Here is a 16,166-nt window from a genome sequence, read left to right as displayed (position 1 = left end):
AACTGCTTTTCATCCTGTTGCCTTTTTTTCCATCGCCAAGTGGGCGATGCTTCTCTGCAAAGAGAGCTGCTGATCCTCAATAAAAAAATTAATTCTGTGTCGTTATATGAAGTCAGATCAACTTGGAATTATCACCACAGAAGCCATTCGGGCAAACCACAGACAGAGGTAAAAAAATTGGCGTTCGCTTTAGTACAGAAAAAAGTCTTTCGGTGGTGAAATCCATCAATGTCCACTTCAACGGGTCTTCAAACGAAGGTAATAACTCTGTTACCTGTTTATTTAGTTCCCTAAAGCAATTCCACTTTAACTTTTGTCGATTCGACCCTAACTGCTGAAGCATTAAACCGTGTTTGTTAGTGCTCCTGTGTGTGATTTTCGACGGTTTGAACTGGGACTCTTTTCCCTGCTTCCTGCGAGAGAAAACGCGAACTGCCATGTGTTGTCTTTGAACTGCCTTGATGAAATGCTCGTAAAGGCTAAATTATTTAGAATTACTTTAAAGAGTATTACAGTTTCTCGGATTTAGTACTTCTTGGGTACGACATAAGTTACGTGAACAGGTGGATTTGTTCCAGAAAAGGATTAGTGAACTGTCCGATGTTGATATGACGTACAAGCTTTACTTGAAGTTCGAGTGTTCTTAAGTATGTGCAAGGTAAGTGTGAAGTTTCTGGTAAATCTAGTGATTCTCTTAACATATTATATCAAACTTTAAGAAATATAATTAAAGTTGTAATGTTAGTTTAGATGCTAGTGTTGATTCTATTGAAGTTGATGAAAGTTCTGTAGTAAGTGATATGGATAGCAGTAGTCTACTGTAATGCATTTTGCGGTAATTGACAAAACAGATAAACTTCTTAATAAAACAAAAATTTTATTTTTATTTTATGGAGATAGATGATTTGTATACAATTCTTTAGTGGCAAAATTTTCATTCATCCGCTAGCTAGTCAAACTTCAGAATCTTAATCTTAAAACAATTTCTTACGTTGCTGAGCAACGGTTACATAATACAAATATGGCGTTGCCACTTCAACAATAAATATATTTATTTATTAAATAACAAGATATTACACTACTCATGTGCTGATTCTGTAACTAGTCTAAAAGAATATAAGAAATCTCTAAAACGTACTTTTCAAAATGTTCAGCTTTTGGATAATTTTATCAAGCCAAAAAAACACAGTCAAGCATCAGAAACTTCTGAAATCTTGTGCAGATATTTCACTTCAGAATAAGTTATCTGCGGTTTTTAAATGAACAAATTGTGATTGTTGGCAATATTGTTTATTCTTTTAAAAATTGTTCTAGGAATAGACATGATAGCCAGAGTGATAATGTTAAAGCAGTGCAACTGCCAAAAATGAGACGAATTATAGTGCAACCGAATGTAAAATATTCAGACTTTCTTAAAATTCTAAACTAAGATACGAAAACAAACTATTCGGGCCGTGTAAATGGTGAATTTTTGAAAGAATTACCTAGCTCGGAGAGTGATCACCGAATTATATTTGAGTACCTAATTCAGAAACAAATTAACCATTACTTAATCATGCTTAGAACTGAAAAACCACTTAAAGTAGTAATAAGAGAGCTTCTAATTGACATGCAAATTGGTGAAATACAAGAGCAACTCCTAAAATTAGGAAGTAATGTTGTAAAAGTAGCACAGTTCATTCCCGACGAAGGCGTTTGCTTATTTTTTATCTGTCCAGCTTTCAAAGATATGCTTAATATTTCTACAAACGTATTAGCTGGATATTTTATGTTAGTGAAGTAACTGATTGATTTATCATAACGATGGTAGTTCTTGTTCCGATAATAAATTTCGTATTTAAATGTAACTCTCTAGTTAATAACAGAAAACTAAGCGCTATGATTCTGTCTCAAGCAAAAATATATATCCATCGAACTGTTTCGGAAGAAAAATGTTTACTAACTGGGAAAAACGAAGATAATGGAAGTAATTATTCTTTCAGAAGTCATTATTAGCCTAAAGGTCGTTATGCTAGAAGGACTGTTTGGGCATTTTGTGTTGAAAACTTTAAATGACCGTTTCACTTTTCAGATTACTGCCACCAAATATTATCGCCTTGTGTTATATCTAAAGAAGTTAAAAAAAGAAGAATCTGCATAAATGTATGTATGTATGTTTCTCGCATTGTGATAAAACAATGGTACCTAGAGCCATCCAGTTTTGAATAACGTATCCCTTCACCGAATATGGGCATCTAAAAGCCGGAATTTCTTTTATTATCGATTTCATATTTTGCAACTTTTTAACGAATTTTTGATTAAGAAACTCGACGATTCCATTGCGAGCAATGGTAAAATATTACAGGAAAAAAAAATATTTCTAGCCTGTTTGTGTTTTCGAAATTCTAAAGATATGCTCATTTTAAAATTAATTTGCGCTATTTCTGTTGAATTGAATTTTATGGTTTTAAGTGCGGATAACATTCACGGTAACACACAAAACGTTAAAAAAAAAAGGCCCCTTTAAGCGTAATGTAAATCTGAAAGCTTTTAGATTTTTAAAAAATTCTTATTAGTCCAAAGGGGCTTTGTCCCTGAAGGACTTTTGTTTTCGTTTTGCGATTTTGCGTTGAATCACTATAAATGTCCGTTTCACTTTTCTAACTGTTGCCACCAAGTATTAGAATCCTGCATTATATTTGAAGAAATTAAATAGTGAAAAATCTGCATAAATGTATGTATATTTCTCGCATTGTGATAAAACAACGGTACATAGAGCCATCGAATTTTGCATGACGTAATCCTCCTACGAATATGGGCATGTGGAAGTTTGAAATTTGGAATTTGTTTTATGATCGATTTCCTATTTTGTAAAACTTTAACGAATTTTTGAGTAACAAATTCAACGATTTCAAAGCGAGCAATGGCAACACTCTACGGTTGGGGGGGGGACCTTTTTATCTGCAGCGGGCGCGGAACTGTATATTGGAAATTCTAAAGATAGGCTCATTTTAAAATTATTTTGCAACATTGCTACTGAACTTAATTTTATGGTTTAAGTGCAAATAACATGATATTTAATAAATAAAGATAACACACAAAACGTTAAAAAAACGCCCCTTTGGAAGTAATTTAAAATCGGAAACCTTTCAGATTTTTTTTTGGGGGGGGGAGGCTTGTTAAATATTGATTCATTTTTGAGTAAAAGGGACATCTTTTGGAAACCGAATTAGTTAAATAACTCGCATGTTACCTATAGACTAAACGAAAAGTGATGTAAACGTGTAGAAGTATTTTACTGATTCTCTTTTATTTATTTATGGCTCAAGGTTCAAATATTTCGAAGCTTCCTTTCTTTGTTGTTTGACTTTTAGTCCACATATCTTAGGACGTGGGGATGTCTCTTCTTACGCCCACGCATTCTCACCATTATATTTCTGAGTTGGTATTTTTTCTTTTTCCTTTTGAAAAGAGTTAAAAGAAGGAAAATATAAAAAAGAAATAATGAACAAGGGGAGCAGTTGGTAGAATGTTGCCTTATATATTTAGTGGCTATGTTACGCACACCGTTTATACCTGTAGCATTATCTTCATTTTTTCGTGGTTTTTAATTTTTATCCATTTCTTCGTTTCCTTTTACGTTCCTCTTAACTCCCTCTCATTTTCTTTCCACCTCAAGAGAATAATATGTTTTTGTATATAACAAAGGGGTCGTCAATAAAATAATATTTGAAAAATTATACGCGTTATCTAAATCACCACTAACATATGCATATATGTATCCATATCGATGTATCGTCAGTTCGCCGAAATGTATAGTAATCATGTGCACATGTTTACTAATAATCATGCATACATAAAATGACTTTTGATTGATACACTGTATTCTGGTCTGTTTTTGTTTCAGAAGCTAAAGTAGTTGGTTGAAGTTACAGCGACGATGATGACTTAAAAGAGACTCTTCAGGAGTATCTGAAAGGCCTTGACAAAACAATTTTTAGCGCAAAGGAGCAGTTTGCTCCGAAGGACTTTTAATTCACTTTTCACGACGATTCACGTTTTAAATTGTTGCCACCAAATATTAGAGCCCTGTGTTATATTTAAATAATAAAGAATCGGCATAAATGTACGCATGTTTCTCGCATTGTGATAAAACAACGGTACCTAGAGCCATCCAGGTTTGAATAACGTGTCTCCACCCGAATATGGGCATCTGGAAGCCGTAATTTGGTATTTGTTTTATTATCTATTTTATATTTCGTAAAGTATTTGTAAGTTTTTTTATTAACTAACTCAACGATTTCCAAGCGAGCAGAGGCGATAATATACGAGAAAAAAAAATCTCCTGCGCGCGAGACTGTGTATCGGAAATTCTAAAGATATGCTTTTTTAAATATTTAGCGATATTGCTGTAGAACTGAATTTTATGATTTAAGTGCGAAAAACATTATATGTAATAAATAAAGGTGATACATAAAACGTTAAAAAACACCCCTTTGGGCGTAATATAAAATCTGAAAGCTTCAAACTTTTTTTTTCCTATTAGAATCAGACGCATCAAAGTCAAGAGAAACTAAGGAGAAAACTGCCTCTTAAGTAAGAAGAATGCCTCCTAAATAAGAATCTAAAATAATGAGAATTTAAACAACAGTATATTCCTAAATTGCTGTTGTCTTTTATTTGATATATCGCAAAAGTGCAGACTATTTCTTAATGTCAGACAGTTTCGATAGCTATTGATGATTATTCTTTACTATCCAGGTTTGATTCACTGGCTTCATTCGTTATTTAAGTTAGGGAGAGTGTAAGGAATGATGGCATTTACCCCGCGTGTACTCTTGTGGTGTAAATGATTAATACATTCAACTACGAAATGGAACCTTATAAGGTATTTCTCCCACCTTCTTAGCTTGCCTTCGTGGTGTAATGGTCAGCACACTCGCCGCGCTTTCGAGAGGTCGGTGGTTGGTGTCCTGGCGAGGGCATCAAAATAACCTAATGTCTCTTCAGCGGAACCCAAACTAAAAAAGGTGGTGGATGATGATTCTTCACCACCAGGATTTGGCGACTGGGTCCCCTAATCCCCAGTCGCCCTTTAAAATGGGGGCTGGGGAGTATATATACCTTGTATACTGTATATAATATAAGGTATTTCTCCCGCCGTCATAGTATGCCTACGTGGTGTAGTGGTCAGCACATTCGACGCGTATTCGAAACATCCGTGGTTCGAGTCCCGGCAGCGTAATGGCAAACCGCACATTGAGTTGATCAATGTTAACGAATTTCACTTACTGCGCATGCTCAGTAGCGTACTGTTGGCGTGGGAGGAAATACTGGCGACTAAGGGCATAGGCAACGCTACCCAACTCTATCTGTCATGTAAGTCTTATCGACTGTTTACAATTGCAATACTACCGAAATTTGTTTGTGCTTAATGCATTTGCTTCTGTTTCATTTCATTTTTCTTTATTTTGTTCATAAACGGTATATTTAATATACGTTATTTTTAATAATTTTCTTGCCTTTAATTCAGCAATTTAAACTGGATTTATTCTTTAATTTGCTAAGGTATATACGAATGGAACTTATGGTAAATACGCAATTGCTTTTATTCTTCACAAGTATAATCAATAAAGATTCAGCTAATGTATCTTGTAATGTTTCCTGTTTTGTAATCATTCTTAAACGAAAATTTGCGTAGTTTACAATCCATTTTTATACTCTAAGTAATGAAGCGTGTGTGTGTGTGTGTGTGTATTTAATTATGGCAAAGCACACTAGGGCTATCTGCCTAGGGCTATCCCTCTTTCGTGGAGGACTTTCTAAGAGAAACTGGCTCGTATACACGTTACACATGGGGAAAACCACGAAAACGCCCATGCAGCCAGCCCGTTCGCGGGATTCGAACCTCGGACCGAACTACCAGTGTTCAGCGACTTTACCGCTCGGCCGCTGGTGGGCCTAAGTAATGAAGCAACTTACAACATAACAAGTTTTAAAACCCCGACCTGTTTACGCCCAGATAACAAAATATCAATCATACGTCGTATTTGTCTACTTTTAAGACTGTACCAAAGTCATAATTGTGCCAAACTCTCTTCTTTGCATGCGCAATATGCGAAATTCGTTTAACATTTATCAACTGAATGTGCAGTTTGCCATTACGCGCCCCGGGGTGGGCATTGCACATTTTTCACGTCTCCCACATCAAAATAACCTAATGCCTCTGCAAGCTTTGTGGTTCGAATCCCAGCAAGGATTCGGTCAAGTGTAACATTTTCCTCCTAAAATTCTAATTACATACACAATTAGCATAAAACGCACAATTAGCATATATTTATTTTCTTATTTTGAAATTTATATTTTCCTTTAACAGTTATTCACCTTTGTAATTTGGCGTCGTCGTGGTAGTTGTGATTTGGCAGCTTTTTGCAAAATAACTGGTATGCGTTTGCCTTCAGAACGTCGGACAAATTTTGATTGTCCTTTTGAGTACATGAAAGATTTGTTATTGATAAATTTTTTGTTAATTTTCACAGACAGTTTTTATTTTGCTACATAATCAAATTTTTTTGCAATCTTATATTGTTAATTTTGTAATATTCCACTTTTATTTATTATTTTTTTTTTATAGTTCACTTTGAAACGTTCGAAACTTTCCTCTTCCAGTTCTTCAGTGCAGTATGAATTCCACGAATCAGAATATATTATAGTTCCTTTTTCGATATTTTCCTTAATTGCTTTTAATAATATTTCATGGATCGGATTGGCAGCTTCACAAGTAAACATTCGTTTGTTTCATGGCAAGCTCCACCAAAGATCCAATATTGTGGTAGAATCCGTCCCGCATTGTTTTTACGCTTTGTGAATGTACTTTCATCCACTTGGACCATCATACCAGATCCTCCTGTTTTCCGTTGTTGACGTTTAAGCAAAGAACTCACAAAACCTCACACATGTAGTTATTGCACTCCACAACTGTTCTGCGACTGATTTTCACACCATTTAAATGAAGTTAATTCTTCGCTTCAACCGTAAATAAACCTCACACACTTTAAGAAACTCAATTTCGATTACGCAAACTATGTGCCTTTCCGGATACTTCTTTTACTGTGACAAATTGAAAGGTTGCAGCACCACTGCATTTCGTCTCCGAAATATAATTTCATTTCGTGATTATTATCACAAGTAGCAATCTTAGGCAAAACGCCTTTCGCTTGAAAGAATTTGACAGATTCTTCATCTGTTCTGGGCAATAATATTAAATAAAATTAAATAAAATTAGTACTCTTCGACACGAATTGCATTATCCAAAATTGTGATCGTGAAAGGATAAATCTACGAGAGTGAAAAATTCGACATGCCTCAGAGACGTCAGAGCCCACCAGCGGCCGAGCGGTAAAGACGCTGAACACTGGTAGTTCGGTCCGAGGTTCGAATCCCGCGAACGGACTGGCTGCATGGGCGTTTTCGTGGTTTTCCCCCTGTGTAACGTGTATACGAGCCAGTTTCCCTTAGAAAGTCCTCCACGATGGCATCCCTACCTTTAGGCAGTGATAGCCCACGTGTGCTTTGCCATAACTGAATAATCCAATCCAATCCAATCCAGAGACGTCTTTTTAAATGACTTTATTCGTGAAAAAGATTATAGGAAATTTGCAAAGCTTTAGATTTTACCAAAGTTGCAATGGATATTGGAATCCCGGAATGGAAAACTCCTGAATCTAACATGTGGCAGCATTTTAAATGAAGGTGTTCCAATGTTCGGAAGGAATTTTCCCTCCGCACGGAGAAAAATTTAGCCCTAAAAGCTAAACTTCTCGACTTTATGTGGTCAGTCAACCAACAGGTTGGACCTATTGTAGCCCAAGAATTAATATATTCCGCCAAACTGTAGCGCTAATGTTTTAACTATGTAGGCTGTATGAGCGAAGATCAGTCATATGTATGGAGTATCAGGGAAGCACTGCTGAGGCCAATGTCAGATCAACCGAAAGTAAACGCTATAAAAATGGGTCAGTTTCTCGTTCTACAATGAGAATCAATTTGCTCTGCAATCGGATTCTGTGGTCAGTTATTCTACTGCGAAAACGTAATACTTACTATTAAGATATTTGTCCCGCCTTCTTAGCATGTATTCGTGGTGATGTGGTCAGCACACTCGGCGCGTAAGAGGTCCGTGGTTCGAGTCCCTGCGAGGGCATTGCTCATTTTTTACATGACCTGCTTCCAAATAACCTAATGTCTCTACAAACTGAAAAGTATATAAAGATGTTATCAGCATATGACGTTGAGAAGATAATGTGGAGCGGCATAATGATTGGCTGCTGCGTTAAAGAGGTTATGGAATGCCTTGTTTAAGGGGGCTCATACACCTTAAACCCCTCATGATCTTCTAATATGTGACTGTTGCAAGAATTGAGATATTTTATTTATTTTAAAAGCAATTACTTCCAACTTTTTACAGTTAACTACGTAATATAGCTGCTTTGGGAACTAGTAACCAGAAAGTTTGTGTTGCCACAAATATTTTTAATTTAATCCGCTTTGTGACAAACTTTTTCGTCCTGTTTCCACCTTGCACGCATAATATTTTAAAAATGGCTAATGGTACACACTTGAAATTTGATGGAATTCTTTATATGGGCACTATTTTCTAACTGAACCAAAAATCTGATGAATATTTTAATATTAAAACATTTTATGCACGAAAACATTAGATATATTTTTAATAAAATTCATTTTATAAACTCAACTCCAAATAAAATAAAAATTTAAGATGAAATTCTTAGAATTTTTGGTACACAGTAGTTTCCAAATATTATAAATGCTATATATTAAATATGGAATTAAATTATGCAACGGAATGTTTTAAACTGTGCGCGCAAGGCGGAAACATGACGAAAACTTTTGTCACAAAGCAGATTAAATTATAAAAATTGTGGCAATAAAAACTTTCTGATTACTATTTCAGAAAGTAGCTATATTATGCAGTCAGCTATAAAAAGTTGGAAGTAATTGCTTGTAAAATAAATAAGTTATCTTAATTCTTGCAACTGTCATATATTCGAAGATCTTATGGACTTTTAAGGTGTATGAGTCCCCTTAATGTTCGTTGGCATTGATGAGACATCTTGCTAAATATCATCGAAACAGGACAACGGAGAATATCCTTGAAATTGAAATTATCCGTTTAACTGACCAGCCTGAATATTTCCTGAATGTTAATCTCACCGACATTAAATGCGATATTACGGTCCGTTTCCAGAAAACATTTCCTTGCTAAATGGGGAATGCAAAAATCGAGTCCAGGAAATCCTAACTCAGTTGACCACTGCGTTATGACCTCCGCATCATGGCTAGAGGATGACAAAAGCTGCCAAAATATTTGATCTTTGATACCATCCTTAACCTATGATCATATTTATGGGTAGCTTTTCTATTTTTCTCAAGTATAATATGAATACAAGTTTTTTCTTAAAATGCTCTTTCTCCTCATTGGCCATTAGATTCTACCGTGTTCAAATACTCAAACATGCATAACATTTCTACACAAAAGCTTTTTATCATTATTTTTATTTACTTCCATAGAGCTGTTGATTGTTTCCTGTGTTAGGTAACAGGAAAATTAAATTTGATATTTTTGCCTCTTCATGTATGCCTTTTCTTTCTACATGCAGAAATGTTGCGCATTCTTAACGTTTAGACGTTATAATGAATACATTAGAAATATCGTTTATTAATTAAATTTTCATAATTATAAATGAAATATATTTTGAATTACGTCGCTATGTCAGTTATTAACAAATTACAAAGTGGCAAACTTTCAAATGTAAATTAAAGATTTTATACTTTACCGAAATTGCCCTGCCGTAGACACTTAGGAAACTTACCACTGAAAGCCTCGATGAAGGTAAATTAAAGACCTTGCATTTTACTGGAAAGGAAATGGTATTATTTTACCGAACCGTGTATTTAGCAACCAAATTATTTGTGAAGCATCTTGTTTTCTTAATCAGTTGGTTACTAAATACAGGATAATGTAGCGAAAGGTACCTTTATAAACGTTTCCTACACTTTTTGAATATATATTTGTATCCTTTTTTTTAAAGATATTTCTAAAGACTTTTCCTATGTATTGCGTACGATTAGACAGAATAATGCATCATCTGCGTGCCACTGAGCGACGTATTGTTGTAACTGAATATTCGGACTTTGTTCAGAGGTCAGAGACAATGGGCAGATGCTAAAAAAGCGTATAAAAGTACAGGTCAAAATGCTATAATTTCTGATATCTACACATCGCTTCCAAATATTAACTATCAAATTACATAGGCTATTAGTTACTAATATCTTTAAGTTAGTTCCTTTAGTTCGTCGACGACTCAACTCCAAATAAGTTTGGAGTTTAACGCAGAAAACTCTTATCTAATCTGAATTCTTGGCAGCACTAATTTCATTATAAACACTATTTAGAAGTAAAGAAAATCGTCAAACTTTTAACTTGCCCATATTTTCAATATAAAACCAAAGTATGTATAGAGCTAAGCAAGAAGAATATTTAAGTTTAATTATTTCAGCAATTCTTTCAGTCTATTATTAGCCCAGAAGGTCTATTAGTCTAAGAACGGCATTTTGTGTCGCTTTAAATGTCCGGATCACCTTTTAAACTGTTGCCACCAAATATTGTCGCCCTGTATTATATTTAAAGAAACCAAATAACGAAGAATCTGCATGAACGTATGCGTGTTTCTCGCGTTGTGAAAATGCAACGGTGCCTAGAGCCATCAAATTTTGAATAACGTAGTCCTTCACCCGAGCACGGGCACCTGGAAGCCCGAATTTGGAATTTCAAATATTTTTTAGTGTCTATTTCATATTTTGTAAAACTTAACGAATTTTTGATTAAGAAACTCAACCCTTTAGAAGCGAGCAATGGCAACAACCTAGGAAATAAAATATTTTTATCTGTAGTGCTTGAGATTATCTATCGGAAATTGTAAAGTTATGCTGTTTTTAAATATTTTTAGCCCAAAATGCTCTCGAAACGTGTCTTTTAACCCTTTCGCCGTCCTCTCCTTTCGCGAAAATTCTCCCCCCCCCAGCGGCCGTCTGTTTTTCGTAGCGTGTAATGTTGTTTTCTCTGTACATCATAACTTTCTATATATGACTTTCGTAGTGGATGAATGTCAATGAATATTAAGAAAAATTATAAAGAAATAAAGCATGATGGAAAAATAATAATATCTCTGCTTATTTCTAACAGCAGGATAATTTGATAACATCTGATCCATGCTGTCCACTCCTCCGATTTTGTTGTTGTAATCTTTTACAATTATTGTTTTTTTACAGTTCTTTTCCGTGTTCCAACATGAACCATCGAGTTATTATGGACTGTACTCATCAAACGTATATCCATTTTGTCTTCCCAGTTCACAACCTCATTTTTTCTCTTTTTCTGCTGAGTAGACGTTGAAGCCATCTCTCACTGTTTTGTATCTTATGTAAAATCGCGCGAATATTCATAAAACCCGGGGCAAATTCAATTAGAAATAGAATGCCTGATTAGTGCTACCCTCTAGGAGGTATTAGAACAAACAAAACTAAAAACTCAAACAAGTAAACATTTAGAAGGCGTTTTAAACGTTTAAAAGTCTTAAAATGTAGCAAAACGCTTGAGGCGCGTGACGGCCCCCCTGCGGAAGTTTCACTTGAACGCGCTAGACGCGTTACGGACGACGAAGAGGTTAATGAAAAATGTCCCTTTGGGCGTAATACAAAGTTTGGAAACTTTCAGATTTTTCCTTTAAGTTTTATTTTTAAAAAAATCCACAGTAGTTTCAAAATAATAATTTTAGAATTTTTTTAAAATTATTATTTTGGAATAGTAGTTTCAAAATAATAGTTTTGAAACTATTTTCAAAATAATCGATTTTTATCAGGGAAGTAAACCTAAGCGAGATTTTATGTGCTACAAATAAGGAAGAATTTTAGATAATACTGAATTTTAGATTACACTGAATAGTCAGTTTTTAAAGTGAAACAATTAGTAAAAACGCTCTAGTAATGTCTCGTCGACTGATTGAGCTCGCAAAACTACCCACATTCTTTAATTCCTCACGGATAATGCAACGGAACCAGAAATCAGTATATACAAACTGTGAGACTTCACTCGCATTAAAAACGATATTGGAACTTCATTTTCTCGAAATTTTGTATTAGAAACTCCTAGAAAGTTTCAGACTTATCATGAAGTCTTCTGCAAAAAAGACACTGCACCAAAAGACAACTGCAAGTTTGTAGAGACATTAGGCATACTCGAACCACGGACCTCTGGAATACCGGCCCAACGTGCAGAACCACTACACCACGAAAGCACGCTAGGACAGTGGGAGAAATACCGTATAAGTTTACCATGAAAAGTCAGTCTAACTTTGGGCTAAAATTCGTGTGTATAAAATCGCGACACAAATATCATGATATACAAATACAAATTTTAAAAATAAATCATAAAAAAATGGGTGAATTTTATTTCGAATGAACCTGAATTTCGAAATGTGAAAGGAAGAATCAATTAAGTTCAATAAAAAGAGAGATTAATAAATATATGCCAAACTCAATTAATATTGAGGAACTAAAATTTTGAAAGCTAATTTTTTTAAAAACTACTCTTGCTATTTTTACAAAACCTGGTAGTTTTACGTAATTTGAGTTGTAAAATCGAAATATAGGAAAAAAACTGGTATGTTATTTTAGAAAATGTCCGATTTTGTGTCAAAATACCTATTATTGGAACAATGCTGTATATAAATCTAATACATATCCTAAGTCGTTCTTTCGAGACATGAAAAATGCAAGTTGAATTTTGCCAATCGGCCCAGTAGAACGGGAGATATAGAACAGTCCCCTTTTTTTAGTCCAAAGGCGCTTTGTCCCTGAAGGACTATTGTTTTGCGATTTTGCATTGAATCACTATAAATGTCCGTTTCACTTTTCAAACTGCTGCCACCAAACGTCCTGCATTATATTTGAAGAAATTAAATAATGAAAAATATGCATAAATGTATGTATACCGGAAGGGTTTAATTGCTATTTTATATTTTAAAACAAAATAATATAAAAAACTGTATTAAAAATTATTTGTAATTAATAAATGTACATTTTCTTTCTATTCATACTTTTTTACTCAAACTTACAAATCGCGTCAACCTGGTTGCGATAATACGTAAGTACCATTATATTTATATGTACATACATGTGACGCAAATAGGGTGTCCTTGCATGTAGATAAAACAGCTGAATACAAAAGGAAAAAAATAAGAAAAAGCTGTATGCTGTAACCGGGTCCAGACTGTTCGCGTTTACTGTAGGAAAAAGTCTGAATTTGTTGAAGCGAGTACGTGATAATTGCTGCAAAAAATAAAGATTCAGGAAATCAGGCTGTCTTAAGTACACTAGACAGCAAAACAACCTTTATTTAGAATTTCCCGATACAGTCTCGCGCGCTGGAGATAAAAACGTTTTTCTCCCGTACGGTGTTGTCATTGCTCGATTTGAAATCGTTGAGTTTGTTAATCAAGAATTCGTTAAAGGTTTACAAAATTTGAAATGGATAATAAAAGAAATTCAAAATTCGGGCTTCCAGGTGCGCATGTTCGGTTGGAGGACTACGTTATTCAAAATTTGCTGGCTCTAGGTACCGTTGTTTCTTTAGAGTGCGAGAAACATTCAAACATATAATGTAGATGCTTCGTTATTTAGTTTCTTTAAATATAATACAGGGCGATAATATTTGGTGGCAACAGTTTGAAAAGTGAATCGACGCAAAATGCCGTTTTGAAATTAATAGTCCTTCTGGGCTAATAAAGTAATTTATTTCGTTGGTAAAAATTATACGCATGGGAAGTAGTAGTTTAGGGATGTGTTTCAAGTATACAAAAATTAGAGAAAGAAAGTCATGTTTTAATGAGACGGGTGCCCTTATTTTTTGCTACATAAATCTCGGTCTTCGTTATTTAGTTTCTTTAAATATAATACAGGGCGATAATATTTGGTGGCAACAGTTTGAAAAGTGAATCGACGCAAAATGCCGTTTTGAAATTAATAGTCCTTCTGGGCTAATAAAGTAATTTATTTCGTTGGTAAAAATTATACGCATGGGAAGTAGTAGTTTAGGGATGTGTTTCAAGTATACAAAAATTAGAGAAAGAAAATCATGTTTTAATGAGACGGGTGCCCTTATTTTTTGCTACATAAATCTCGGTGTAATATTAGTATAGATTTATATTTGGGTTTAGTAAACGTTAATGCGGAAAAAGTCGTTTTACGTAAGTGTGTGGACTGAATGTCCTTTCGGATACTTTGGGAAAGTCAGTTCTAGCTCTGATCCGAAATTGATTTGAGGATTTTGTGAATATTCAAACTTTTGATAGCTCAACAAATTTCCCTTGGGCTTTATATAGCAGGTGATTAATTTCATTATTGTCGGGCCCACCAGCGGCCGAGCGGTAAAGTCGCTGAACACTGGTAGTTCGGTCCGAGGTTCGAATCCCGCGAACGGGCTGGCTGCATGGGTGTTTTCGTGGTTTAACATGTGTAACGTGTATACGAGCCAGTTTCCCTTAGAAACTCCTCCACGAAGGTATCCCTTCCCTTAGGCAGATAACCCTAATGTGCTTTGCCATAATTAAAAAATACAAAAAAAAAAAAAAAAAAGTCGATCAAATATGCTTTCAGAAACTAAAGTAACCTTTTGAAATTGAAAATCAGATATAAAATATTTCAAAAACTGTGTTTCTGGGTTTTTTTTTTTTAAAGAAAAGAAAGTATAAATGATCCTTTTTAAATGAATAGAAAGTTGTTATTTATGCTGCTGCGAAAGGCAATCAAAATTTGATTTATTATCTTATAGCCGCCTGATATAAATTAAATGATACATGCTGGCGTTATGTGAGCCATTTTGTTTCAGTTTCAGTAACATGACTATGCAATACATAGCAAACATTAATGTATTAAAAAATTAAGCAAATCCTTTGTCACTTCATGCTAAATATAACAAACATTGCTTTTTCTCTTATATTCTCTGTACTAAAATATATAAGTATCTGCATGCTTATATATGAGCGTTAGACCAAAAAGGCTATTCGTCTCAAAAGGCATTTTGCGTCGACTACCTAAAATCGTTGAATCGCTTTACAAATTGTTGCCGCCAAACATCTTCGATCTGTATTATATTCAAAGAAATTAAATAATGAAGAATCTCCATGAATATACGTATATTTCTCGCAATGTTAAAATACAGAGGTATCTAGAATCATCTAATTCTGGATAACGTAGTCATCCACCCGAATACGTCGGAATTTTGAATTAGAAATTTTGTTTTATCTAGTTCATATTTCATAAACTCTAACGAATTTTTGATTAACGAACTCAACGATTTCAAAAGAGCAATAAACACACTGTACGGGGGGAAAAAAAACTTTTCTTTTTATTTCCAGGGCCCGAGACTGTCTACCGGAAATTCTAAGCAAGTTATGCTGTTTTTAAATATTTGTATCCCCAAAACTCTCAAAACGTGTGTGCGTGTAAATGAAAGAAACGCCCCTTTGGTGCAGTATAAAATATGACTTTCACATTTTTTGGGTCTTAAATTTAGCCGTATTTGGTGTTACATCGACGTGACTTTCCTTAATTGCTTACTCTGGTCATGATTTTGATCATGATATGTTTCCGGTGACTTGGATGTGTTTTTCAAGTGTTATAATTCTTTTTCCTTCTTAAGCAAAATTTCCCACTTATGTATAACGACATAAATTACTTCTTTCCCTTTAGTAAAAGTAATTGCTCGTTATATGAAACTGTATGATGGCAACGGTGGTCTCAACCCGAAAATGGAGCTATAAATTATTCTAATTTGAGAAGTAGAGAATTAATTCTGCTTTATTTTGATATGATATGTAGATAATGTAGCTATGCTTCATCTATAATAATGTAATTTTAAGCTGTATTTCACATATAGTCGTATCAGTTGAAATGAGTCCCTTTTATTCTGGCATCTTAAATTAAAAAAAGAAAAAAAAAAAAAAAAAAAAAGAGAGAGAGAGAGAGGATTACCCTGTTTACTAGGTATTCTTTTCCGAACGCTTTTATGATTAATTTTACTTGGATAAAAATTAATTTTCTTTGCC

This window comes from Stegodyphus dumicola, chromosome X2, assembly GCF_044657685.1.
Source record: "Stegodyphus dumicola isolate Sdum_Otavi_A_Nest chromosome X2, ASM4465768v1".
In the NCBI taxonomy this organism is placed as follows: Eukaryota; Metazoa; Arthropoda; class Arachnida; order Araneae; family Eresidae; genus Stegodyphus; species Stegodyphus dumicola.
This window is presented reverse-complemented; position numbering follows the sequence as displayed.